The sequence below is a fragment of the Mus caroli genome, chromosome 8 (assembly GCF_900094665.2).
Source record: "Mus caroli chromosome 8, CAROLI_EIJ_v1.1, whole genome shotgun sequence".
In the NCBI taxonomy this organism is placed as follows: domain Eukaryota; kingdom Metazoa; phylum Chordata; class Mammalia; order Rodentia; family Muridae; genus Mus; species Mus caroli.
The window spans coordinates 104,345,719-104,373,264 of record NC_034577.1 but is presented as its reverse complement, the minus strand read 5'-3'; positions in this window follow the sequence as shown (position 1 = coordinate 104,373,264).

Below are 27,546 nucleotides of genomic sequence, written 5' to 3'. Positions count from 1 at the left end.
GATGCTAATCTCACAATATCAATGATTTTCTCTGTCTATTCACCCTTTCATTAAGCCATAATTTCTTGGAAACATCACAGTTCTGTGAAAAAAAAATATCTACATGCAAATTAGAGGCCCTAATAGTGTCACGCTTTGAAAGCAGCTCAAATATTTTTTGACCTAATTGGTTTGAGGCGTATGATAACAATAATCAGAGAGCTCTGAATGAATGAGTCCAGGGCTCACTTCCATTGGTTTTCCTGGAAACCCACTCGTTTTTCTTGGCACCTAACAAATTAGCCTCAGGAGTGGAGTTTTTGTAAGATAACAATACTCTGGAGCCGATGACAAGATGTGCTTCCCTCAGTCCTTTTAAAGTGGGCCTGTGGCTCTCACTGCCAGAGCCACCCATCTATAGGCATTGTCTGAGGCAAACTTGGGTCTCAATAATTTCTGGATGCTTTCTGGAGGGAAAAACCATGTGAATAGACTAATGCCTAGTTCTAGTTCTTTTTCTATTGTATGTGTGTGTATGCACAAATATATGATGTGTATATGTACATATAGACATATATATTCATGGTGTACAAGTGTGTGGGCACACATGTATGAGTTCTAACGCATGTGTGTAGGTATGCATATAGGAAGGTCTGGAGTCAATGTCAGGAACCATCCTTGAGATTGTTCCATTTTTACTCATTGAAGCAGACTCTCTCAATCAAGCCCAGAGCTCTCCTACCCTTACTAGCCAGCATGCTCTGGCAACGGACCTTCTCTAACTTCCAAGGCTGGAGTCGGAGGCAGCTGCCATACATACCTGGCGTTCATGGAGCATCCAGGCTGGGTCTTTATACTTGGCATTCACCGAGCATCCAGGCCTGGTCTTTATGCCTACATGGAAGAAGTGAACTCCCGAGCTATACCCTCAGACTCCTTTTTACCTTTCATTATAGCAAAAAATAACCAGTTTTAAATGAAAATAGGAAAATATCACATATAGCAATTTCAAACAATGTGAACAAAAATACTCTTATCCTTGCAGATCTCTGGCATTATTAATATGTTGCATCCAGATTTGTTTTGGATTTTTCTTTGCTGGTCTATACCTTTTCACTTTAAAAACTACAAATCGCTCTTTAAGCCCTCACCTTTCTTACTCTCTAGCCCTCCTTCTCCTTCCCCCACCCCTCCACATGTCCATGGCCAGTCCCTCTCTCTTTCTACCTTCTATCTTTTACCCTGCCTTTCTACAATAAAGCTCTAAAACAAAAACAAACAAACAAACACACACAGAACAGAAAGCCCTACAAATCAGTATGGCCTGCAACTGCACATGGCTTGAACGACAGGAAGCCCAATGACAGCTCACTCTCCACTGTTTCAGAGAAATGGGGGATTGCTGTTCCAAAGGCAAGGCCTTGGCCCAAAGAACATGGGGGTGATACAGGATAACCCAATAAGAGCCTTCCTTGTTAATTGTAGGGAAAAATCAATATAATTCTTTGCCTGTCATGTATTTATTGATGAACCACTTAATTCTTTGTTCTTAATACTGGGAGTTAATGTATGAATCTGGGGCTCAAAGAGGTAGACTCATCCCATGCCGCTGACATCCTAATAAGAGAACTTTGGCAACCTAGATTATTGGAGGAAATAAAGATTGATGTGTAAATGTAGAAGTGCAACTTCTGAGTCAAAAAAATTCATGATTTTGGTTTTGTTGTTGTTGTTGTTGCTTTTTTGATAAGCATGGTTTTATCCAAAAATAGCATTTCGGCTTCCTGAAGCTGGAAAGGGTCCTGACATCTTGGATATCTTGGAAGTGCCTCAAACTTAGAGATGTTGAAAGCAAAGGATAGAAGGCTGGTGTCTATTGTCAATGTGGCAATTCTTTGTACCAGAAAGTACCAGAAAAATCAAACCAATTAACCCCAAAGGGTGAGGCTACATAGTAATATACCAAATGCTATACAGCTAAAAATCTTGATTTTAGTGAGGGATTCACAGGATACTTTCCTCTTCACTGTCTTTGCTTCCTGCATCCCCCAGGAAGGTGTTAGCGAAACAGAAAGATGAAGTTGGAGTTGATCCTCTACATGAGCCCCTTTGAACTACACATCAGCATGTCCATGCATGAAGCTTGACCAGTCATTCCCATGCCCACATCTATACATCTGTAGCATCATTTCAAGGAAGGGAACATGATGGAGCCATAGGGCACTGATAATCTCTTTCTTACTGCCAGGAATGAATTGGGAAGTGGTGCTCTATCGGATACACATGCATCAGTCAGTCTCAGCTTGTCCTCTTTCACAAATACATTGGACAATATTGAGAATTCCTACATAAGTCTTCCTCAGTAAATGTTGTGAGTTTACAGATAGAAATTCCACTCCATGAATAACTGAAATATAACCAGAAGGTAGGAGTAGATCCCAGTCCTTATTTTGGTGTGACTCCTAGACCTCAGCCATCTTTTGTATTGCATAACACCAGTAATTTAGTAAGTTCGTATTGCTTCAATTATTTATGAATGCAACCATTCATAATATGGTGGGAAGGATTAAATCAGGCAATGTAATGTACTTAACCCAGTATCCAAGAACTTAGTACATACTCATTAAAGAGGATTAGAAGTCACAGTTACAAAATACGCAATTTGGGTTGCTGGAAATATCACATTGGCATTCAATGGACATGGAACTATTTGCATACTGTAACAATTTCTTGAATAATTATAATTATAATTATTTTCTATGGGACATTAGAGACATGATTAATGAGTATGTCAGTTGATTTTAATAACAAAAATCTATGAATATATTATTGGCATTTGCTTTTTAGAATATGGAGGTCTTCAAAACATGTAACAGCAATATCCTACAATATGTGTTACAGTGAGGGAAGATGTGAAATCATGACAGGGAAAGATCCACAAAAGAAATGAGGTAAAGAAGCCATGGACTGCATTTTGTTGTCTTCTCAATATGAAGGTGAAAGGAGATAATATTAATCTCTTTAATTACAATCTGCCAAATATGATGTATTAAGCTATATTCACATGTCCCACTCCTCAACTGGGCATGGAAACTGTACTCTGTATAGGATCTGGATGCAACCAGATGGGTTTCTGCCTTCTCTCACCCCATCCACCAGCAGTATGAAACCACACATGTCCGTTAGTGTGCAGTGTGCACACTGAACCTACTGATAACTCAGGAAAATCTTTGCTTCTTATTGTCAGTCTAAGAAAAGAAAGACCCCTGGGTCCCCTAGCATGGCTCAGCACCTGCTAAGCATCTTAATGTTTAGTCAGATATATATCTGGAGTTTCAAATGTTAGAAAAGAAATTAATTAGGGCCTGATTAATTCTTACAGGATGCAAACTGACCTCAATTCAAATCCAAGCTAATGATTAACTCAAAATATAACATGCATCAATTAGTTCATAAAATGATAACTACTGACTGGCTGCTTAGACAATTTATGAAGGTAATTTGCACTTACAATGACAGGAGGTCAGTGATGTCACCAATGTGCCATGCATAAGAATTGCAATTAATTTTTATGATGATTTCTTATAATTTTTAATAACAAATTGGAAATTTTATCCTATCTTTATGTTAATGACCTATTATTTAATTTTAATAGCTTTTTCTGATTTTTAAATATTCTGAGTTCTGTTCCTTCATGGAATGTATTTTCCATGGTTGATGGTATTAATTTTAGTGTTATTTTGTGTTGTTGGCTTCACATATTTAACCAGTATAAAAAGATTTACTTTGAGTTCGAGGCCAGCCTGGTCTACAGAGTTAGTTCCAGGATAGCCAAGGCTACACACAGACACCCTGTCTTGAAAAAAAAAAAGATTTACTTTTTTATTTTATATAAATGAGTGTCTTTTTATGTATGCATATGTGTGTGTGACATGTGTGCAGTGCTCATGGTATGCAGAAAAGGGTGTTGGATTCCTTGGAACTGGAGTTTAGATGGTTGTGAGCTGTCATGTGGGTGATGGGAACTGAACTTGCATCCTCTGGAAGTAAAGCTAGTGCCCTTAAATTCTGAGCCATCTCTTCAGCCCCTATATATTTAGCCTTATACTCATCTTCTCTGAATTATGGTCATTGCATATCTACTTATGATACAATATAGTTAGGAGGTATCAGGTGACTACAGCTCCCATGACTGTGCACTTGCCTGCAACAGTGAGACAGGTTGATTTCACTTTATTTCCTCAGCAAAGCTCTCAGGATGAGAGAGACTTAATTAGCTTACAATTCTGGCAAGTGGTTGTTTTTTCTTTACAGCCTAATGAGTTGCATTTTCCCTTTATCTCCTTATGTCTTCTTCTTCTTCTTCTTCTTCTTCTTCTTCTTCTTCTTCTTCTTCTTCTTCTTCTTCTTCTTCTTCTTCTNTCTCCTTCTCCTTCTCCTTCTCCTTCTCCTTCTCCTTCTCCTTCTCCTTCTCCTTCTCCTTCTCCTTCCTTCTCCTTCTTCTCCTCCTCCTTTTTCTTTGTTTTTCTTCTTTTTTCTCCTCCTCCTCATTTCTTCCTTCTTCTCCTTCTCCTTTCCTGTTTTCTTATCCTTCTTCTCCTCTTCCTCTTTTTCCTCTTTCACTCACAGAAACACATCATCACAGGCACTCACATCACTTGGTATTTAATTTATGTCTTTCATTAGAATGATGCTGATCTGGAATTTATGATACAAACTGCCTGGGATCAGACAGAATTAAGTGTTGGCAGAGATACAGAGAGATGGAAAATCTTCTACACTACTGGTGCAGATGTGAAAGAATTTCATTGCTTTGGAAAAAAAAATTGAAGTGAAGTCCCCTATAAAATGTTTAATATAAGGCTGGGAAATACCCATGGCTAAATTGCTTGCCTTTCAAGGATGAAAACTGGAATGTAATCCCAGAACCAACATTTTTTAAAAAGCTGGCTGTGATGGTATATACTTATAAGTTCAGTGCTGAGAAAACGGAAACACTTAGATTCCTAAGGCTCCCTGGCCAGCCAGTGTAGCCTGCTAAATAGAATTGAAGCTAGTAAGACACTATGTATTAAAAAGATACTATGCTTGAGGAACATCATTCCTCAAAGTTGATCTCTGGAATCCACATGTATGCCTATAGTTACAAGCACATAAACTCCATATGAGCACATATACTCCAACACACACAAAATTAAGTGTGTATTTAGTATGTAATTTAGGAATGCTACATATAAGAATATACCCCAGTAAAAGGAAAAGTTACTTCTACACAATAACTTGAATGCAAACATCTATGGTAACATCATTTTTCATAGCCCCCAAGTAGAAGAATCTAAATACTTATTAAGTGAATGAACAGATAAACAGTATCAACTTATTCAATAAAATACTTATTAGCAACAAAAAAGAAGCAACCACTGGTGCATGCTGCAGTGTGGACTGATCTCAAAGGCATAGTGCAATATTGAAAGAACCAGATGCAAAATTATATAAATGTTATAATTAGAACAATAGGTTGTAGATAACTTCCTAAATTTGGTGAACGGAGCCCACTTCATAGCTCTCTCCATCCTTCATGGAGAGGATCGTGGTATGACTGGAGTAGAAACTTGAGACACCCTGTGGTGAGAAGATGAAGACTTGTGTGAAGTTGAAGGTAAGAATACCCCATTGGAAGGAGATGATAAATGTAAAGATGACATTGAGAGTCATGACTGGATAAATTCTCCGTGGGAATGTATGGAATAAGAGGAAGACTGATCCCAGAACTTTAAATGAACCAGCATGAGGAGGTCATAAGAATGGAAGAAATTAACAAAGGTAAGGGAGAGTAAGTGGGCAGGAAACCAAAAGCAGAGGCTCATGGTGAATAAAACAAAGGGTAGACAGGTGGATGTGTTAATGGAATAAAAGAGAATGGAGACGATTCTGAAAAGAGCAGAATGCTGCTGAATTTATTTTAATTGATTAATGCATATTTAATTATTTCTTACTGGTAAATATATTCTGCTAATTAAGCTTTGCGTTTTGACTTCTTTTAATTTAACAGAAAGCATTTTCACCGCATCTATAATGATAATGCCATAAAGTCTCATCTTCAGGAAATTAATTAAATGGGGAGACATGCTGGAGATGAGTCCATTTCCAGATAAATAGCGCCTGATTCAGAAATAAATCATCATATGTGGGGGTGATTATGTCAAGTATTTGAGATTTTCAAATGGCTATATTAAAAAAATGCTCGTTACTCTAAAAGATTCTCAGCAAATTATCAGTTCCCTTATTTACATAATGTATTCAAAAGTGTGTCCCTGTGACAATGAAATAATACCTGCCAAGAGGACAAAGAATAGGTGACAGTCTTAAACTGTGGGGGTTTTTTTATTGGAAAAAAAGTATTATCTTTAAAGTTCATTAATTTATTTTTACATTAAACTTTGTATGAAGACAAAAGTCAATTGGAATTATGATCATTGCATACATAGCTTTTCAATAAGAAGCTCTCTAAATGTGTAATCAAATTATCATGAATCCAAAGCCGTTAACAAATAGGCTCAAGGGGAGAAGAATAGTATTTCCTTCTGTTCTAGCCATGCATTTACCTTGCAAGAGCCCAGTGAGATGGTTCAGCAGTTCAGACTACAGACTGCTCTTGCAGAGGTTCCAAATTCAGTTTCCAGCACCATTTCAGGTAGCTTACAATCACCTGCAACTTCCAACTGCTGGAAATCTGATGCCCTCTTCTTACCTCCACAGGCACTCCCTGCATACACGCATACTCCAAAAGAGACACACATACCCATAACTAAAAATAATACAAACATTTAAAGTATTCATTTTTCTACAAATTTCCACAACGTGTATGGTTAATGTTGAGCAGTATAAACACTCAGGATAACTGCATGTATTAAAGAGTTAAAAAATTTACATTGAGAATAAGGAAAGCCAAGGAGACCCAGGAAAGCAAAGTATATGTCAGAATGTGATATTTGCCGGTACCGTAAGTATTTTCCCAGAAATAGAGCCTAAAATAAACTCAATTCTGTGAAATAGAACCTCATGTTTGGCACATTCTATTTTCTTGAACACATTTCAAACTAGGCCTTATGGCTCCTTGGAGAGATGTGTGATTCTGGGGCTAAGATGGGAAATATAAGTGAAGCCCAGAGCATCTTATAGGAAGGGATTGCAGAAGAAAATGAACCAAGCCATGTCAAAAGGACAGAGAAGGCAACTTCAATGGGATCCCAGAGACCAAAGCTAGAAAATAATTTTGAACAACAGAGTAAGTCATGACAGTATTTTATTATAACTTCAAGAATAAAACATTGGAATCAATAAGAACTAATTAATGCATGAGAAGAGACAAATCCCCTTCAAAGAGGAATTGTGAATAATGTGTCCCTGCACCCTTCCTGTGTGGTACAATTTAATTCTCCACTGCTTGTGGCTGAATTCAATCATTAGTTTCCCAAGAACAGAATATGAAAGGGTAAGAAGTGGAGGCTAAAAACCTAGCAGATATCAAGTTTGACTTCAGCATTGAAAAATCACCTCGTGGCATGCTCCCTTTGAGGTGACACAAGGAGGCCGCCTCCAAATCCATAACCCCAATCCAATCATGAGAAGTCAGTAGAAAAGCTCCCAAAAGAGCCACTTTAGAAATTTTGACCAACACTCTTCAAAACTGTACACATCCGGACAAACAAGAAAAATCAGGGAACCAAGAGAGGTTTTGTTTTGTTTTTGAGACAGGGTTTCTCTGTATTGCCCTAGCTGTCCTGAAACTCACTCTGTAGACCAGGCTGGCCTCTAACTCAGAAATCCTCCTGCCTCTGCCTCCCAAGTACTAGGATTAAAGGTGTGTGCCATCACACCTTTAAAGTTTTGAACATTGCATTGTGTCTATATTCGGGAAGCAGGCAATGATGAGTGTGGATGCTCAGCTTGTATTCTTCTTTTTATCCAACCCATGATTCAAGCCTAGAGAATGGCTGCTATTTTCTAGGGTGGGTCTTCTCACTTCAACCCAGAGACAATTCTCTCAGATGCTCCTAGAGGCTAATTTAATCTGGATAATCTTTCAACAGGGATGTCTAGAAACTGGGACCCAGACCATTCCAGATCCTTCCAAGCTGATAATCAATACTAACCAGCAAAAGGTAGACAGACATCCATTGTTGGGTTATCTATGAAGCCACAACGCTCTTGGCAAAAGGATACCTGCAAGAAGAGTGCTCTATAGAAAAATTCTCAAGTTTTGGGAAGACAAAACTTTTGGTATAAAGTACCCAGGGTGATAAAGTCTAGGGAAGGCATGCCCACCTAATAATCTTAACTGAGCTCTTACTCCTCACATGAAGCTGGCTTCATGCAGGCACAGCTTTTCCAAAATCTTTGATGGCCACAATGCTAGTTAGAAGTTCAGAGGAGCAGCTTAACTTTTGCTACAGTTGATTCCTAATTAGCTATAACTAATTTTCATTGACTTCCTCATCTGCTTCACACTTCAGCATCCTTTCCAGAAAGCAAGCACTTCTACATCTTTGGTTAAGTTCTAAGCCTTGAGCAAACTGCATCCTTGATTGCTACATGTTATCAGTTATTAGTTGTCATAATGCTACTTGGAGTTAAAGGCATGTGTAGGAAATACAGCCTGAACATTTGCTCAGTAGACTAATGTGTTGTAAATATAATGGACACAAATTATGTCCTACAAACTGTCCATTTGTGAACACACAGTAAAGCCATATTATGATGCAAAAAAAGGGTAGTTGCCTCACAGATGAGGCAACTGGGAAGCCAAGGCAATCACAGAGAGAAGGCAGCTATAGATGGGACAAGGGTGGCTGAAATTCAGGGTGGTTGGGAGGTCCATCAATACATCAAGGACATGGAAGATTAGCACTTCACTCACAGTGAATACTGTGAACATCAAGCAGTTGATATTTTAAGAAGACATAAGAAGGGTAAAAATCACCCTTGAATTAAAATACAGGATCTATTTGAAGAAAATGACTGACAATTAATTTGTTATAATACCAAAAACAGAAAAAAGAAAAGAAGGGCCATTTACTTGTAGTTCAATGAGCCATGATGAATTTCACGAGGTTGCATTTATATTTCCACTTGTGGAACATGGATAGCATGTGCCATTACTTTAATCCTGATAACTGGAATGAAAAACCAGAGATGGAGGAACAGAAATGTAATTCTTAAAAACAGGTCTGTTCTGTGCCTGCAGATATTTAGCATCACGGAAGTACTCTGGCAATGATAAATCCATGGCTCGGCCACATTCATAAAGTTTCCAGTAACTTTTCATTTTAGCGTTTAGGGGAGACTTCTTTGCAACTTACACTGTTTTAATGAGTCCATCCCTTGATGGATGAAAAGGGTCAAGTTTCTCTATATCCAAAATATTCAAGACATCAGAGAAGATAAGAAAACAAGAAAGGGCTCCTTGGAGCATGCATACCTTGGTAATAGGCTGAGCATGTGTGTGTTCAAGTCATTTTAGAGCGAAGATTAAAGGTTGGCTTGTTTTATAGTTGTGTTTCACAGTGGTTTCTAGGCTATTTCATTGAACTTCATTAGGCAATATGGGCAAGCTGGATTGCAACAGCTGGGACCCTTTGAAGGAAGGAATGCAACAGACACTCAAGGCTTGGTGTAACAGCTGGGCCCAAGTACTTGCTTTGATCTATGTTGTGTAGACAGAAGGGGACTGAACTGTTTCGAGTGCAGACCTTAAGAGGCCTCTCGTATTTCCACGTTTTTTTTTCCCCCCCTGGGTCTTGCTTTTGCTGTGAGAAGAAGATGCCATGGTGGCCATCATCCAAGAAGGATGGAAAGTAGGTGAAGCAGAGACACCCCATATGCTATGGTCTGAAGGAAAGCTGCCCAACCAAGCCTAGCCTTGATCAACCAAACCACAGGTGACCAACAGAAAGCATAAAATTGATACCTCTTTCCCATGCTTCTGATGTTTAGTGGTCTAACTTTAAAGTTGTAAACATTAGCCATGTGTGCCCATGTGGATGCTCTGTATTGATTTCTTTCCATGGATGATCTAGTGTTCCTCTTACCTTTTCTCTTTCAACCCTTCCTCTGTTTAAGTTGCTGTGACATCACAAGACGTACAATTCTCTCAGGCAGCTTTCTTAGCTACTCAGGCCTTAGACTGGAAGCTGGAAAAAGGCCATCTGCAGGTCCCCGTGGGAGGCAATTACAGACTGAGGAAATATCCATTTCAATCAGTATTATCAAATTATCCTGTCCCCTTTCTGTGTGGGGGCCAGGAAACGGCTAATGTTTCAGGAGTACGACTATGTACATGTAGCATGGTACGCTGTGGGTTTTAAAGATAAAGGTGCAATTTCATCTTTGTAATAAAGTCTCAAAGCTCAAAGGATATGGTACATTCACCCATACGGGAACTTACTGGTCTGAGCAAAGAAACCAAGGGCCATTCCATAACACACTCTACTCTCTCTCCACTTCCTCAGTATGAGGGCTAATTTTCATCATCAACTTGACTCATTTAGAATCACCTAGAAGACACACCTCTGGGTGTATCAGTGAGGGTGTTTCCAGAGAGTTCTGAGTGAAGTAGTAGTAACAATGGTCATCTTTTTGGGAGTCTTGCTGTGGTGTGACCAGCTACTGCAGCTTCCTGCCACCAAACTTTTCCCAACATGTTGAACCCCACTAGGAGCCAAGGCTAACCCTTCTTTAAGTGGTTTTGGCCAGGCAATTCATCTCAGTACCAAGAAAATTTATTAATATTCTCAGTGCTGACATTGTGATCATTCCTATTTCTTACCATTTCTAAGACATTGGCTTACAAAAAAAATCTCATAATAGATGAGATAATGCAAGAAAGTGTTTATCCTTATCCCTGTTTATCTCTAAAATGATGTAGGTAAACACTCTTAGACACTGCATAATGGTGTTTTGCTTCACACTGGACAGCATGATACATAATCATCGTCCCATCAGACCTTATCTTCTGGTGACGTCATAGGTGTCTTAGTTTGTTTAAGTATGTACAATGTTTACAAAGTGATAAAGCAGTTTACAATGAATGTCTCAGAACATACCCATGCATTTTAGAAAGGCATGAGCATAATTTATCACAACCCCTGGGTCCTCGTTATTACTTATCACTAAGGGTTATGTCTCCTCAGCTTTACCATGAATACTGTTAGCACAAATGACAATAGAATATGTGGGAAGAAAATAGCTTTCCCAATCCATTTCCCAAACCATTCATTCTGACTAGACCTGATGAGGAGCATGATAAATATATTGTCTCTATGTTTGTTAATAGAATGTTTAATGTGTTCTCAGAGAGAGAAGAAGAGAACATAGGGGTTTGGATATTCACAGAACTCTGGACATGCAAGGAAGAGTTAGTCAATTAGGCCAAGGGAAAACAGGATGACCTTGGGTGTTGTTGATAATAGTATAGCTATGCCCATGTGTCAAAAAATGAACTGAGTTTGTTTGACTCTTAGATAATTAACATTTCAGATGCCATCTTACTGACATACCTTTGCAAACTAAAAAGCCAGCAACAGAGACGTTAATTCACTTTCCCATATGCAATACAAATAAAATACAGTAGGATTGGAACTAAGGAGTGGGTTTACCCCATCCTCAGAGACTTATTATTTCCATAACTGATCTTTGATTTCTAGCTCTCTTGAATGGGGCTCTTTGGAAATATATAATAATAAGCGGGAAATAGGAAAAGAAAATGGGAGGGATTGAGATGGAAATTGAATGTCTATAGGAAAACATATTGAAGAGCAAAGTCCAATGAAAACTCAACAAGAAGCACATTAAATCACGACGAGGTGCATTAAAGCAGGAAATGTAAAACAGAAATCAATGAGTAATATAAAATCGGCTGCTTTTTTCTCTCTCTTCTGTACATTGATACATTATTCTACACACACATTCCACAGTCACATCTTTCAAAGAGTGACGTGTTTATCTGTAAGGAAGGCAATTGAATCCACGTTGAATTTCCTCATAGTGTGCATCACACATGCAAATAGCTATCCTTTCAATGCCGTAAAACACCTAAACACTAATATGAAACTGTACAATGTGTGGCAACACTCAGGGGGAAAAAAAAAAGCTCAAGGCATTTTGAATGGGAACCATATAAAACAAACGAAACACTTCCATGGTGTCCTTTACCTCCCTGGTAGTAGATCATTAGTTGGAATAATTTTCTCGTATGAGGTTTTAGAAAATGTCTACAATCTACCTTTAGTGAAATAGAGGAGGATCATTAAGGGGAATAGGGAAGACACAGGGGAGAAAGGATGGATAAAAAGATACAGGCACGCCAAGCTCCTAAGAGATCCTGTGCAAGCATCCCTGACAACAGAATGAAACACGGTGCAGCGAAGCTCCTTCCCAGAAATTAGTTTGACATTCTCTACCAAGCAGCTTCTACTTCGCAAGGCAAGATTTCTGTTAACAAGGAATTTCAAAATAGTTCCTGCTTACACAAGTTTCTGCAGAGGCAAAGACCATCAGTTACTCTGTTCTGACTATTGAGGAAAGACCAGCATGATTCTACATACTGCAGTAAAACAGGGCTTTCTTGGGGACAAATCCAGGGGCAGAGGGAGGAGACTATCCATCTCTTGCCCTGGCACTTCTCTGAGGGCTTTGTGATGAGTGATGAACACAGCCACACACAGATTTTCCTATTCTAAGTTCAATATTCTCAAAGCTGGAGCTACTTGTACAGAGTTTCATACTCAGTGCTTCTTTTGAATTTTATTTTTTGGTTTTATTGAGACATGGTCTCCATACGTAGTTAAAGTAGTTGGTCCTGGTAATTGTGGTACTCTGGTGTCTACTTCCCAAGTGCCAAGAGAGAGAAGCAGACATGCATATACTTGTGCAGATGCCCACAAAAATGTGTGCACACCCACTTCCACTAAATAAATATAGAATAAGTTAAAAATACAGGAGATAACAACTATAGACAAATGTTCAGACCTTACATCAGTGGTCCTCAACCTTCCTAATGCTTGAAAACAGATCCTCATGTTGTGGCAACCCCCAGCCATTAAATGATTTTGTTGCTACCTCATAACTGTAATTATGCTACCATTAGGAATCATAATGTAGATATCTGATAATCAGGATATCTGACATGCAAGGTTGAAAACTGCTATCTTACACCTTAAATTGTGTATATTTCCCAGTACTGGACAGAAGATGGAGCATGTGTCCTTGTGTCATGGTTTTCTAAGAAGAATGAGGAGATGTTTCCATTCCAAAGCCTGAAAGAGGTCTCCTAGACCCTGCACAAGAAACAGTATCCAGGAGAAGCCTGGGAGAGTAGGCATCAGGCTGTAGAGTACAAAGGCAGGAGTCACAGTGTCTTTTGAACCCATCTCCTTGCTGTTCTGGGTTTAGTTCAGTGAGACACCAATCCCGTGCCCTCTTTCTACAATTATATTCTTACATATTCATTTCAAAATTAATCTTATCACTGTTGAATTTGCTGTTTTTGTAACAGAGTGGGTTTTGAGCAATATAGATTTGACCATGATCCCTGCTAATGAACTCAAATCTATGGACCCTTACATTGCAAGAGAGAGGTGTAATGTATTTAAGGTGAGCCAATACCATTACATCTTTACTGAAGAAACTATCTCCTGCCCTTGGAATATTCCTGTATGTGGGAATAACAGCCCTGTGCATTTAGAGTCTGGTAGTGTCTTACCTCTGTTTCTCTTTTTATGTCCTTCCCTTTGCTCTTCAGTTCATTAGTCTACTATGGTTACTCCCACATCTATCACATTCATGGAAGGAAGGAAGGAAGGAAGGAAGGAAGGAAGGAAGGAAGGAAGGAAGGAAGGAAGGAAGGAAGAAGGGACAGAGGGAGGGAGGGAGGGAAGGAGGGAGGGAGGATGGAAGCAGAATTGGCTACAGTAGCCTGATACTCATCCCTGTGTGAAAAGCATTTCAACACATTTTATAGATTCAACTCATCTAATAATTAAAATAAAAACAAACCTATGGTGCTCAGATATTTGATGAAGTTCAAAAGGACCTCAATAAAAGATACATTTTACCTTCTCCATCTTCTAGAAGAGGAAATTCAAACCCAGACAAGTTTTAAATATCAATATTTCTATGTGATTGATTTGGACATCTCATGAAACACCTGGGACCTTGGTTTCACTATTAAGAGTAAATTATTATTCAAATTATTAAATAATAAGAGTCATAAACTTTAAAAAAATCACTATGGGACTTGCAGTAAAGTGTTGCCAATATTCTGTGTATGATTATCCCAAGATTTCTGTCTCTAGAAAACATCTTTTATCATCTTTTTTACTCACATGTTTTGATGCTGTGTCTAATACCCAAGGGGAAAAAAATAGCACAAGAGAGGAAAGAACTGTTGCTCATGGACTTAGAAGTTTCCGTCTGTGACGCTGCCTCTACCATGTTTAGTCTACTTGGAGGAAGAGTATGCATAGTTAAAAGGTTCGTCAGCAAAGTTGGTCACCTTGAGGCAGCTAGGAAGCAGAAGGAGATCAGAAGAAACCAGAACAAGGTCTAGCCTGAATGGGCACCCCTCCAGTGACTTCCTCCCTCTAGGCCAGAGCTTCTGAAGTCTCCAGCACCTCACAAAGCAGCAGGTCCAGCTGGGGACCAAGCCTGTGGCAACATACCGAAGTCAAGCCTTCACACCCTGCTTCTTTTTCTTTTCCTCGTTAATTAACATCTTAATCTTCAAACCAGTGAAAAACCTCAGATGAAGCAAAATAATAGCCCAAACCTCACCACATAGTTGCTCAACGGAGGTAACGCAAGTGCATCACCTTTACAGAAATGAAAAAGGGACTCTGTGAAGAGCACTTACATATAGAAACACATCTATGCAAATGTATTCACACCACAGTCATTCTTTCCTGAAGAAAAGAAAGCACAGCCCTGTCCACACGCTTTGATTTGTGCAAGACAGGAGCAGAAAATAAATATTTTCTGTCTTTCCTTGAGAAGCATCTATTTACTATCCATTTACATATAGATGGTATGGTATAGGCTACTGTTTCTTCCCTGGTTCACTCGTTATTCATACAACTGATGGACTCATCACAGATACAGAAAGGAGACAGAGAGAAGTAAGCTGCTAAAGTAGTGTGCATACTCCCTGATGCAAATCAACTTTAAAGGGCAGTATAATGAAGCAAAGACCCAGACCCCAAGTAACTTAGATGGAGGTAGCAACACAATCAGGAATCTGAATGGGCTGAAAAACCAGACAAGCTAACAGTGCACTCTAAAGCTATGATTAAATTTCAGTAGCTCTTTACACAAGCAGGATCAATAGTTTTGCTGGAAGTGTGTAGTTCGGATCAGTGCTGTATGATTGAACTCAAGTTGTACACAAATGTTCATTTTTAAAAATTTTTATAGATTACATACAACAAAAATATTTAGATGTTGACATCTTAAAATATATAGGTTGCTATGTTGGGTTAAATGAAGAAACCATTGGGTTTTTTTGTTGTTGTTGTGGTTCTTGGGATTTTGTTGTTTGTTGTTGTTGTTGTTTGGTTTTTTCATTTCACTTATTTATCAGTTCCCTTTCACATAGGTGGAAATTTCGTTTTCCTCTGTGCCCTTGGATAAGTTACCTTTTTAAAAATCTCAATTTATTTTCTCTAGCTCCTCCATTGGGGGCCCTGTGTTCCATCCAATGACTGTGAGCATCCATTTCTGTATTTGCCAGGCACTGTGGGTAGAGGAGCAGGGCAGGGGGAGGGTATAGGGGACTTTCAGGATAGCATTTGAAATGTAAATGAAGAAAATATCTGATAAAAAATTGGAAAAAATTCTCAATTTACTCGCTTGAAAAACAGAGCCTAAGCCAAAGGAAGGATCACTGGGAGAGAGCCATATATCTCTGTCCTAAAACAACAACAACAATGAAACCAACAATATAAGGACTAGGGAAGAAGGTTCAGTACTTACAGAGCTGGCTGGGCCAGTGTGAGGATGGAGTTCTGATCTTGGGAAACCTATGTAAATGCAGGGTGGGTATAGGATCCTGTCTATAATGTCAGCCTCAGAATCTCCAGGGAATCCTCAGAGGAAACTGGCTGGCAAGACTAGCCTAAAAGAGAGCTCCAGGTATGACTGAGAGAGCCTGTCTCCATGAATAAGCTGAAAGAGGGATCAAGGATGATGATCAACATTATCTTTGGTCCTCATTTCTATTGCCACATGTGCAAAAACATGCATACAGGCATATAGGCACACACACACACACACATGCACAAACACAGAAAAAAAAACAAAAAAATAAGAAAGAAAACATGGAATAGAGCCTAATGTTATGAAATGGATGGCAACACTTTGTTTTTGCTATGGTCATGCGTACTGGGGTGTTAGGATATTACCGTGGACAAGTATTCTTTAACCACTACAAAATTGAGTGAACGGTGTTTCAGAATATTATCTTTGGAAAAGCAAACTCATTTTCTTTTCTTTTTTTCCCTATTTGACAATGAACAATTAAAATTGTTACATTGTTACAAATTAATCTATGTCTTGAACTTACAAAGAGGATTTCCCACAGTGGGTGAGGAACGTAAACAGAATACATGACTGAAAGAATTCGGTGACTATTGTGGCCACAGCAAAGGCTCTGTCTACATTCTAGTCATCACTGTAATGAGCTTGTCTTGATGAACCCCTAGACCATATCCTTTCAGCTCTCCAACCTTATGCATTTATCTCCCTGTGTTTCTATCCATTTGCAAAGCACATTAAACTTTGATGTGCACCTCTAAAATTTGACCATTCCCTCTCTTCTCTTGTTCCATATTCGGTGAGGAGGACAATGCAGGGAGTAACTTAAGATGCTAAATACTGCCCAAACAAGTAAGCATCTAATCTGGTCCTTCCTTTTTATTTTCTCAAGGCCATCTGTGACTGGGGTAACAGCTCTTTTCAAACACTCATTCACACAGAATGGCCAATCAAGGGCCAGTGGGGGGTCTGTGCTTATAACCAGAGTCATTACAGTTCCCATTCTCTCTCAACAGGATTTGGTTCATTTCTTGCTCTTTCATTCAGCTTGCCCCCATGCTGAATCACCAGTTTGAAACTGCATACAGACAATATGTCTTTATTGAAGTTTGTAAGCTAAATAAAGATGACTCTTAGGAAGCGTATTTTTAGACTACAAACCATCATCTTTGAAAAAGAGGGAAAAAAAGACCCCAAACAAATAAAGAGAAACCAAGAAAAATAACCAGCTAAGTATCTACCCTGCTGATTTCAGAAAATGTCTTCATCGACCTTCATTGATAGAAACCAAACAGAGCAGCCTAGATGTGTTTATTTAAAAGATATGAAAACAAACAAGTTTTGCTTTCCAGCAAAATGCACTGTTTCCAATGCACATCCAACTTTCCAGATGGGCGAGAAGAGATCTTTATAAGCAAAGTTAAAGACACAGCACATTGTTTGCTAAGGCAAGACTGGAGACCAGTGACCTTAGAGACAACACCTAGACTTTGGGGACTTTCTGGTTTTGTTTTTGATGATGATGATGTTTGTGGCCCTAGGAATTAACTCCAAGGTATGTACTGAGTGCTTATTATACTAATGACCTACATCTTCATAATAAAATTTAATACTTTACTAGTTGGAATTATAAGCAGTTGTGAATCACCCAAACCTTGTGCTGGGACCCAAATTATGGTTCTTTGTAAAAGAAGTGAGGGCTCTTGATCACTGAACCATCTCTCCAATGTGTAAACTAATTAAATTGAGTAAATTATATTTAAGCAGCAAAAAAGTAGGCTGTGAATTAGGTGTCTCTCAAAGCTAAAGCATGTTCTAAGAATCCAGATTCTAAAGCAATCAAACAGCATTTAGAGAGAAACCAAAGTGCAATAGATAATAAGTTAATGAGCTACAGCTTAGGCCATGAGCTGGTCAATCGATTACAGTTTAGTTAGCTTATAGCCTAATTAGTTAATGGGCCATGTGACCTTCTAAGCTCAGGCAGAGATTAGTTAGTGGGGTTAAACTATATGTTGGTCTGTTGAGCCTGTTCCAGATACTCAATGAAAATCATGATCTCATATAATATTTAATATGGATAACTAAACTCATGTAAAACATGGGACATATAAGCTACTAGTTGTAGCTTATATAATGATTAAGTTGTAATCATCAGACAATTTTGTAAAGCACTGTGACCTAAAATATCTGCATATTTGAATTATTCAGACTGTTATAATATTTCGAGTATTCAAAGTATCTAAAATATGCATAGATTTTTACATATAGTCAATCAACATTATATTTGCATATACATGTTTTAAATATAAGGTCAACTGCTCAAAACTGGAAATAGAAATTTACTGCTTCATGGGTTAAGTAAGGTTTCATTTTTTTACGAGTTGCCACATGTATATGAAGAAACAGAAAAACGTGTTTCTAAGTACAGAGATTCAGAAAGGCCAACACTCAGAAAATTCTGTGTTAATCAAATCAATACCAAGAACTAGAAAAGAATTTTACAGGAACAATCATGAAGTCAGATGAATTTAGCACAAATCATTCTGTCAAATTTTCCAAAACTGTTTGTGACTCATATTTTAAAGATTTGTCAAAATAATATAGAACATGGGTGTCCCAACCTGTAATTTTAGCATTTGGGAGGTAGGTGTGGGAGGATCAGGAGTTTGAAGTCATTGGATACAAAGTAAGTTTAAGGCTAGCCAGGATTATGTCAGGGCTAAAGACTTTCTGGCCATGTGGCCCATTAGGTTGTCAAAATTGTGTGAAATCTTCCTCATCACAAAAACAAGTCAGCAAAGTATAACATAACCTGCCAGAGACCACTAGCTCTCTTTCACAAAGCAGTTCTTTCATTTTAACATCAACAAACTAAGTGATGGCCTTATCATAGCTTTTAAACCCAAACTTTGGACTCTGTCTCAGCCATTTAGATTTTATTGCCTATCACCAACATGCTAATTAAAAAGCAAAAATAAATAAATAAATAAATAAATAAATAAATAAAGTGGAAAACAGAGAGAGGAGAATAATTCATGTGGCCACAGTGAGAAGGGGAACAAATAAAAGAGTCTAAATGACTAATACACAGCCTGCAGAGGTGAGCTCCACTTGGTCCCCAGAGCCCCATTGTCTAGCTCTAGGCTTGCTTCTGGGTCTGGAGGAGCCAATCAGGATGCTACAAGCATCCTGCTTACTTGTGAATACCTTTGGGAGTTCCAAAACTAACCAGCTTGGGATCCTGTCCCCACCAAATCCCTTTGCAGCCAAGCCCATCCAAGACACAACCTACAGAGGTGAGTTAGTTGCTCATGGTCCCCTGACCTCCACTGTCTATCTCTGGGCTCACTCTTTGGTCCTGAGGACACTTGTGGGACCGCAGGAGCTGCCTACTACCCTGTGGAGGCCTTCAGGGTCCTCAAGAAATACTAACTTGTAATATTGCCCTACCAATCCCTTGCCAGTGGGGTCTGGTTGAGGCATATCCAGCAGAGTTGGATACTGTGAAATGCATTGCCTGGCCCATGGCTCCACCCACCTTCCCAAGATGTCCTGCTACCATCAGGACCATTCAGCCAATACCAGGGAAAACTAGATGCCTAAAGGACAACATAAGAACAAAATAAACAGGAACCAAGGTAATATGGCACTACCAGAGTCCAGCTATCCTGTTACAGCAAACCCTAGATATCTTAACGAAACCTAAGCACAAGAAGAAGATCTTAAATATAATCTTATAAAGATGATAGAGGCCCTTTAAAGAAGACATGAATAGATCCCCTAAGGAAATACAGAAAATACATTCAAACAGGTAGAGAAATTAAAAGAAGCAAATAAATCTAAAGTAATACAGAAAATATAATCAAACAGGTGAAGGATATGAATAAAACTGTCCAAGATGTGGAAAGGGGAATAGAAGCAACAAAGAAAACAGAAACTGAGGCAATCCTGGAGATGGAGAACCTAGGAAAAAGGACAGGAACTACAGATGTAAGCATCACCAGGAGATAAAAGAGAAAATCTCAGATATAGAAGATACAACAGAAGAGATTAATATCTTTATCAAAGAAAATAAAAAATCTAAAGAGTTCATGACACAAAACATCAAGGAAATTTGGGACACTATGAAAAGACTAAACCTAAGAATAATAGAAATAGGAGAAGATTCTCAATTCAAAGGCCCAGAAAACATCTTCAAAAAATCATAGAAGAGAAAATCCCTAACCTAAAGAAAGATGGTTATAAATGTACAAGAAGCTGAAAGAACACCTGACAGATTGGGCCAGAAAAGAAAATCTCCTACCACTTAATAATCAGAACAAAGAAAGAATTTTTAAAAGCATCAAGGGGAAAAGGCCAAATATATATAAAGGCAGAACTATCAGAATTACAAACCATTTCTCAATTGAGACCCTAAAAGCTAGAAGAGCCTGGGTAGAGGTCCTGAAGACCCAAAGAGACTACAGAGTACTATACCCAGCAAAACTTTCAATCACCATAGTGGGAGAAACCAAGATATTCCATGACAAAACCAAATTTAAACAATACCTTTCCACTAACCCAGCCATATAGAGGATACTAGAAGGAAAAACTCCAATCCAATAAGGCTAACTACACTAAACACACATACACATAAACACACAAGAAATACCACACCATTAAAACAATCAGAAGACAAAAGTACATGCGTACGCACAGGTGCACGCACATGCGGGCGCACACATACACACACCACTAGCACTACCATAAAAAACAATAAGTAACAAGTATATCTGTCAACATCAAAGGACTTAATTCCCTAGTAAGAAGAAACAGGCTAACAGAATGGATTATTACTTTCTGCTGCATATAAGAAACACATCTTAGCAACAAAGATAGCCATTATATCAGTATAAAGGGCTGGAAAAAGGTTTTACATACAGATTCAAGAAACAAGTTGTATTAGACATTCTTATTTCTAGTAAAATAGACTATCAACTGAAAGTAATAAAAAATGTCATGGACAGACACTTCACAATCATCAAAGGGAAAAATCCACCAAGAGGACACCTCAACTCTGAACATCTATGCCCCAAATTCAGGGGCACCCTCATTTGTAAAAGAAACATTACTAAATCTTAAGCCACACATTGAACCCCACACATTAATAGTTGGAGACGTCAACAGACAGGTCATTGAGACAGAAACTAAATGTAGAAATAAATAACAAAACTAACAGAGTAACCTCACTCAGACTCAAATGGATCTAACAGATATCTATAAAACATTTCACCTGAACACACAAAAAAATATACCTTCTTTTCAGCAACTCACAGAATCTTCTCCAAAATTGACCATATAATCAGTCACAAAGCAAGCCTCAACAGATACAAGAAGATTGAAATAACCCAATGCATCTTATCAGATAACCATGGATTAAAGCTAGACTTCAACAACTACAGAACCACAGAAAACCTAAATATGTGTGGAAAAACTCTCTACTCAATAATCACAGGATCAGGGAAGAAATAAAGAAAGAAATCAAAGACTTTCTAGAATTCATTGAAAATGAGGGCACAACATATCCAAACTTATGTGACACTATGACTATAATGTTAAGAGGAAAGTTCATAGCACAAACTGCCCTCATTAAGAAATTAGAAAGTTCTCATATCAGAAATTTAAAAGTATACCTGAAAGATCTGTTTTTTTTTTTAAAAAGCAAACACATCTAGGATGAGTAGATGGCAGAAAATAATCAAACTCATGGCTGAAATCAATCAATTAGAAACAAAGAGAACAACAAAAAGAATCAATGAAGCCAAGAGCTGGTTCTTTGAGAAAATCAATAAGATAGACAAAGTTTTGGTCAAACTACCTAAAATACAGAGAGACAGTACTGAAACCAATAAAATCAGAAAGAATAAGAAAACATAACAACAGATACTGAGGATATTCAAAGGATCATTATATCTTACTTCAAAAGCCTTATACTCTACAAAATTAGAAAATCTAAATTAATAGATGGTTTTCTAGACAGATACCATTACCAAAGCTAAATCAAGACCAGTTAAACTATCTGGATACTCCTATAACACATAAGGAAATAGAAGTAATCATTAAAGTCTCCCAACATCGACAATTAAAAAAAAAAAAAAAAAAAAAGCAAGCCCTGGGTCAGATAAAGATAGTTCTAGAGTCGAATTCTACTAGATTTTCAAAGAGGAGATAATGTCAGTATTATCAAGACATTCCACAGAAACAGAAGGAACATAGCCAAACTCATTCTGTAAGGCCACAGTCACCCTGATACCTAAACCACACAAAGACTCAACAAAGAAAGAGAATTTCAGACCAAGTTCCCTTATGAACGTTGATGCAAAAATACTTGGAAACTAAATCCAAGTACATATCAAAGACATCATCCACCATGATTAAGTAGGCTTCATCTCAAGGATGTAGGGGTGACTCAGTATATGAAAATCCATCAATGTCATCCACTATATAAACAAAACGAAAGAAAAGAACCACATGATCATCTCATTAGATGCTGAATAAACATTTGACAAAATCTAACACCCCTTCGAGTTAAATTCTTAGAGAGATCAGTGATACAAGATAAGTGCATACCTAGTGATAATAAAGACAGCCCTTCCATCCCTTCCACCCCTTCAACCTGGTCCTTTCTGCATGGGCACACTCTTAGCTGGTCTGCTCCAGTGAAGACACCATATCCTGACCTATCCTAGAGGACGCACTAAATTCAGAGCAGTAAAGGACCGGCTGCACTCAGAGCAGTTGAGGATCAGCTGCACCCAGAGTAGTTGGACAACAGCTTCAGTGCTCCACTGAAGACCCAATGGTCTGAAGGCCCCCAAGAGATCTACTGCAGCCCAGCCAACAGATCAGCAGCTTCTCTGCCCCAATGAAGAGCCCCAAGTTCTAAGGCCCCACAGGTGGTCTGCTACAGCCAAGGATACAGGCCTACCAGGAGACCTGAAGCAACAAAGGAACAAAAGAGGCAGACTCCAGACAGTCACCAAGACTAACAAACACCAGGGATATACAGATGACAAAAGGCAAGCACAAGACTATAAGCAACAGAAGCCAATATAGGTGAGCATCATCAGAACCCAGTTCTCCCACCACAGCAAGCCCTGAATACAACAACACATCTGAAAATCAGGAAGCTAACCTAAAAACCTATCTCATGAAGATAATAGTGTCCTTGAAGGAGCATATCAATAACTCTCTGAAATAAATACAGGAAAATACAGGTAAACAGGTGAAGGAATTGAATAAAGTGATCCAAGACCTAAATGTCAAAATAGAAACAATAAAGAAAACACAAATGGAGATAAACCTGGAAATGGAAAACCTAGAAAAGAGATCAGGAATTGCAGATGTAAATATCACCAACAGAATACAAGAGATAGAAGAGAGAATCTCAGGTGTAGAAGATATGGAAGAAAAGATTGACACAACTGTCAAAGAAAATTCAAAACATAAAACACTCCTAACCCAAAACATCCAAGAAATTCAGGACACAATGAAAAGACCAAATCTAAGAATAATCAGAATAGATGAGAGCAAATATTTCCAGCTGAAAGGACCTGAAAATGTCTTCAACAAATCATAGAAGAAAACGTCCCCAATCCAAAGAAAGAAATGGTTCTAAAGGTGCAAGAAGCCTATAGAACACCAAATAAATGGGATCAGAAAAGAAAATTCACTCATTACATAGTAATCAAAACACTAAACGCACAGAACAAAGTAAGGATATTAAAAGCTGCAAGGGAAAGGGGCAAGTAACATACAAAGGTAGACCTATCAGAATTACACCAGACTTCTCAACAGAGACTATGAAAGCCAGAAAAGTCTGGTCAGAGGTCATGTAGACTCCAAGAGAACACAAATGCCAGCCCAGGCTACTATACTCAGCAAAAATTTCAATCAACACAGATGGAGAAACCGAAATATTCCAGGACAAAACCAAATTCAAACAGTATCTATCTACCAATCCAGCCCTACAGAGAATCCTAGAAGTAAAACTCCAACACAAGGAAGGTACCTGCACCAAAGAAAGAACAAGATATTAAGCATCTCACAAGGCCAAAAAGAAGGAACCACAAGCACATAAAGCCACTTACAAAAACAAACATATCAGGAATCAAGTCATATATCTTTAATATCTCTTAATATTAATGGACTCAATTCACCTATAAAAGGACATAAGCTAATAGACTGGATATACAAACAAGATCCAGCATTTTGCTGCATTCAAGAAACACACCTCAATAACAAAGACAGACATGATCTCAGAGCAAAAGTATGGAAAAAGGTCTTCCACACAAATGATTCCAGGAAACAGGCAGGAGTTTCCATCCTAATATCCAATAAAATAGACTTTCAACCAAAAGTTATTAAGCATGATGAAGAAAGACACTTCATATTCATCAAGGGAAAAGTCCACCAAGAGAAAGACTCAATTCTGAACATTTATGCCCCAAATGCAAGAGCACCCACATCCACAAAAGAAACTTTACTAAAGCTCAAAACATACATTGAAACCCACACAATAATAGTGGGAGATTTCAGCATCCCACTATCACCAATAGACACGTCATTGATACAGAAACTAAACAGAGACACAGTGAAACTAAGAGAGGTTCTGAACCAAATGTATTTAACAGATATCTATAGAACATTTCACCTCGAAACAAAAGAATACACCTTCTTCTCAGCACCTCATGGTACCTTCTCCAAAATCAACCATAGAATTGGTCACAAAACAATCCTCAACCAAGGATTGAAATAATGCCATGCAGCCTATCAGATCACCATAGCCTAAAGGTGGTCTTCAATGACAGAAAAACTACAGAAAGACCACATACATGTGGAAACTGAACAACTCTTTACTCAATGGTAACTTTGTCAGGGAAGAAATAAATAAAGTAATTAAAGACTTCCTGGAATTTAATGAAAATGTTGACACATCATACCCAAACGTACGGGACACAATGAAAGCATGTTAAGAAGAAAGTTCATAGCACCAATTGCCCTGGTAAAGAAACTGGAGAGATCTTAAACTAACAACTTAACAGCACATAAACTCACCCAGGAGGAGTAGAAGACAGAAAATAGTCAAACTCAGGGTGGAAATCAACCAAATAGAAACACAGAAAACAATATAAAGAGTCAACCAAACCAGAAGCTGGTTCTTTGAGAAAATCAACAAGATAGATAAACCCCAAATCATACTAAGTAAAGGGTCAGAGGCAGTATCCAAATGAACAAAATCAGAAATGAAAAGGGAGACATAACAACAGAAATGGAGGAAATTCAAAAGATCATCAGATCCTACTATAAAAGCCTATACTCAACAAAACTGTTTCCAGTCTAAATGAAATGGATGGTTTTCTAGACAGATGCCACATACTGAAGTTAAATCAAGAGCAGGTAAACTATCTAAACAGGCCCATATCACCCAAGGAAATAGAAGAAAAACATTAAAACCTTCCAACCTCAAAAAAGTCCACAGCCAGGTGGACTTAGTGCAGAATTCTACCAGACCTTCAAAGAAGACCTGATACCAATTTTCCTCAAACTATTCCATATAATAGAAACAGAAGGAACACTACCTAACTCTTATGAAGCCACAATTACTCTGATACCTAAACCACACAAGGGCCCAACCAAAAAAGAAAACTTCAGACCAATCTTTCTTATGAATATCGATGCTAAAATATTCAATAAAATTCTTGCAAACTGAATACAAGAACACATTAATCTATCATTCACCATTATCAAGTAGGCTTCAGCCCAGGGATACAAGATTGGTTTAATATATGAAAATCCATTAACATAATCCACTATATAAACAAACTCAAGGGAAAAATCACATGATCATCTCCTTAGATGCAGAAAAAGCATTGACAAAATACAATACCCCTTCATGTTAAAAGTATTGGAGAGATCAGGAATTCAAAGCCCATACCTAAACATAATAAGGCAATTTTCTGCAAACCAACAGCCAATATCAAATTAAATGGAGACATACTTGAAGAAATCCCACTGAAATTGGGGACAAGAAAAGGATACCCACACTCCTCATATCTATTCAATATAGAACTTGAAGTGCTAGCTAGAACAATAAGACAACAAAAAGAGATCAAGGGGATACAAATTGGCAAAGAAGAACTAAAGGTATCACTATTTGCAGATGATATGATAATATACATAAGTGACCCCAAAAATTCTACCATAGAACTTTTCCAGCTGATAAGCAACTTCAGCAAAGTTGCTGGATATAAAATTAAGTCAAATAAATCAGTAGCCTTCCTTTATACAAATGATAATCAGGTTGAGAAGGAAACTAGGGAAATAACTCCCTTCACAATAACCACAAATAATATAAAATATCTTGGGATAAATCTAACCAAACAAGTGAAAGACCTATATGACAATAACTTCAAGTCTCTCAAAAAAGAAAACAAAGATCTTAGGAAATGGAGAGATCTCCCATGCTCATGGATTGGCAGAATTAACATAGTAAATATGGCCATCCTATCAAAGGCAATCTACAGATTCAATGTAATCCCCATCAAAATCCCAACACAATTCTTCAAAGACAGGGAAAGAGCAATTCTCAAATTCATCTGGAAAGTCAAAACAAAACAAAACAAACAAACAAACAACAAAACTGAATAGCGAAAACAATTTTTAACAATAAAAGAATGGCTGTGGTAATCACCATCCTTAGCCTCAAGCTTTAGAACAGAGCAATAGTGATAAAACTGAATGGTATGGTACAGAGACAGACATGTTGATCAATGGAGTGGAATTGAATACCAAGAAATAAAACCACACACTTAAGGTCACTTGACCTTTGACAAAGGAGCCAAAAGTATACAATGAACAAAAGAATGCATCTTCAATAAATGGTTGATCTAACTGGCTGTCTGTGTGTAGAAAAATGGAAATAGACTCATCTTTGTCTCCTTGCACAAAGTTCAAGCCCAAGTGGATCAAGGACCTCAACATAAAACCAGATCCACTGGATCTAATAGCAGAAAAAGTGGGAAAAAACCTTGAACTCATTGGGACAGGGGGAAAATTCCTAAACAGAACTCCAATGGCTCATGCTCTAAGATCAAGAATTGATAAATGGGACCCCATGAAACTGGAAAGCTTCTGTAAGGGAAAGGACATAGTCAGTAAGACAAATCAGCAACCTACAGATTGGGGGAAAAATCTTCACTAATTCCACATCTGATAGAGGGCTAATATCCAAAATATATAAAGAACTCAAGAAGCTAATCACTGAAAAACCAAACAACCCAATAAAAAATGGGGTATAGAAATAAACTGAGGCCGGGCATTGGTGGCACATGCCTGTAATCCTAGCACTTGCAGAGGCAGAGGCAGAGGCAGAGGCAGAGGCAGAGGCAGAGGCAGAGGCAGAGGCAGAGGCAGAGGCAGAGGCAGAGGCAGAGGCAG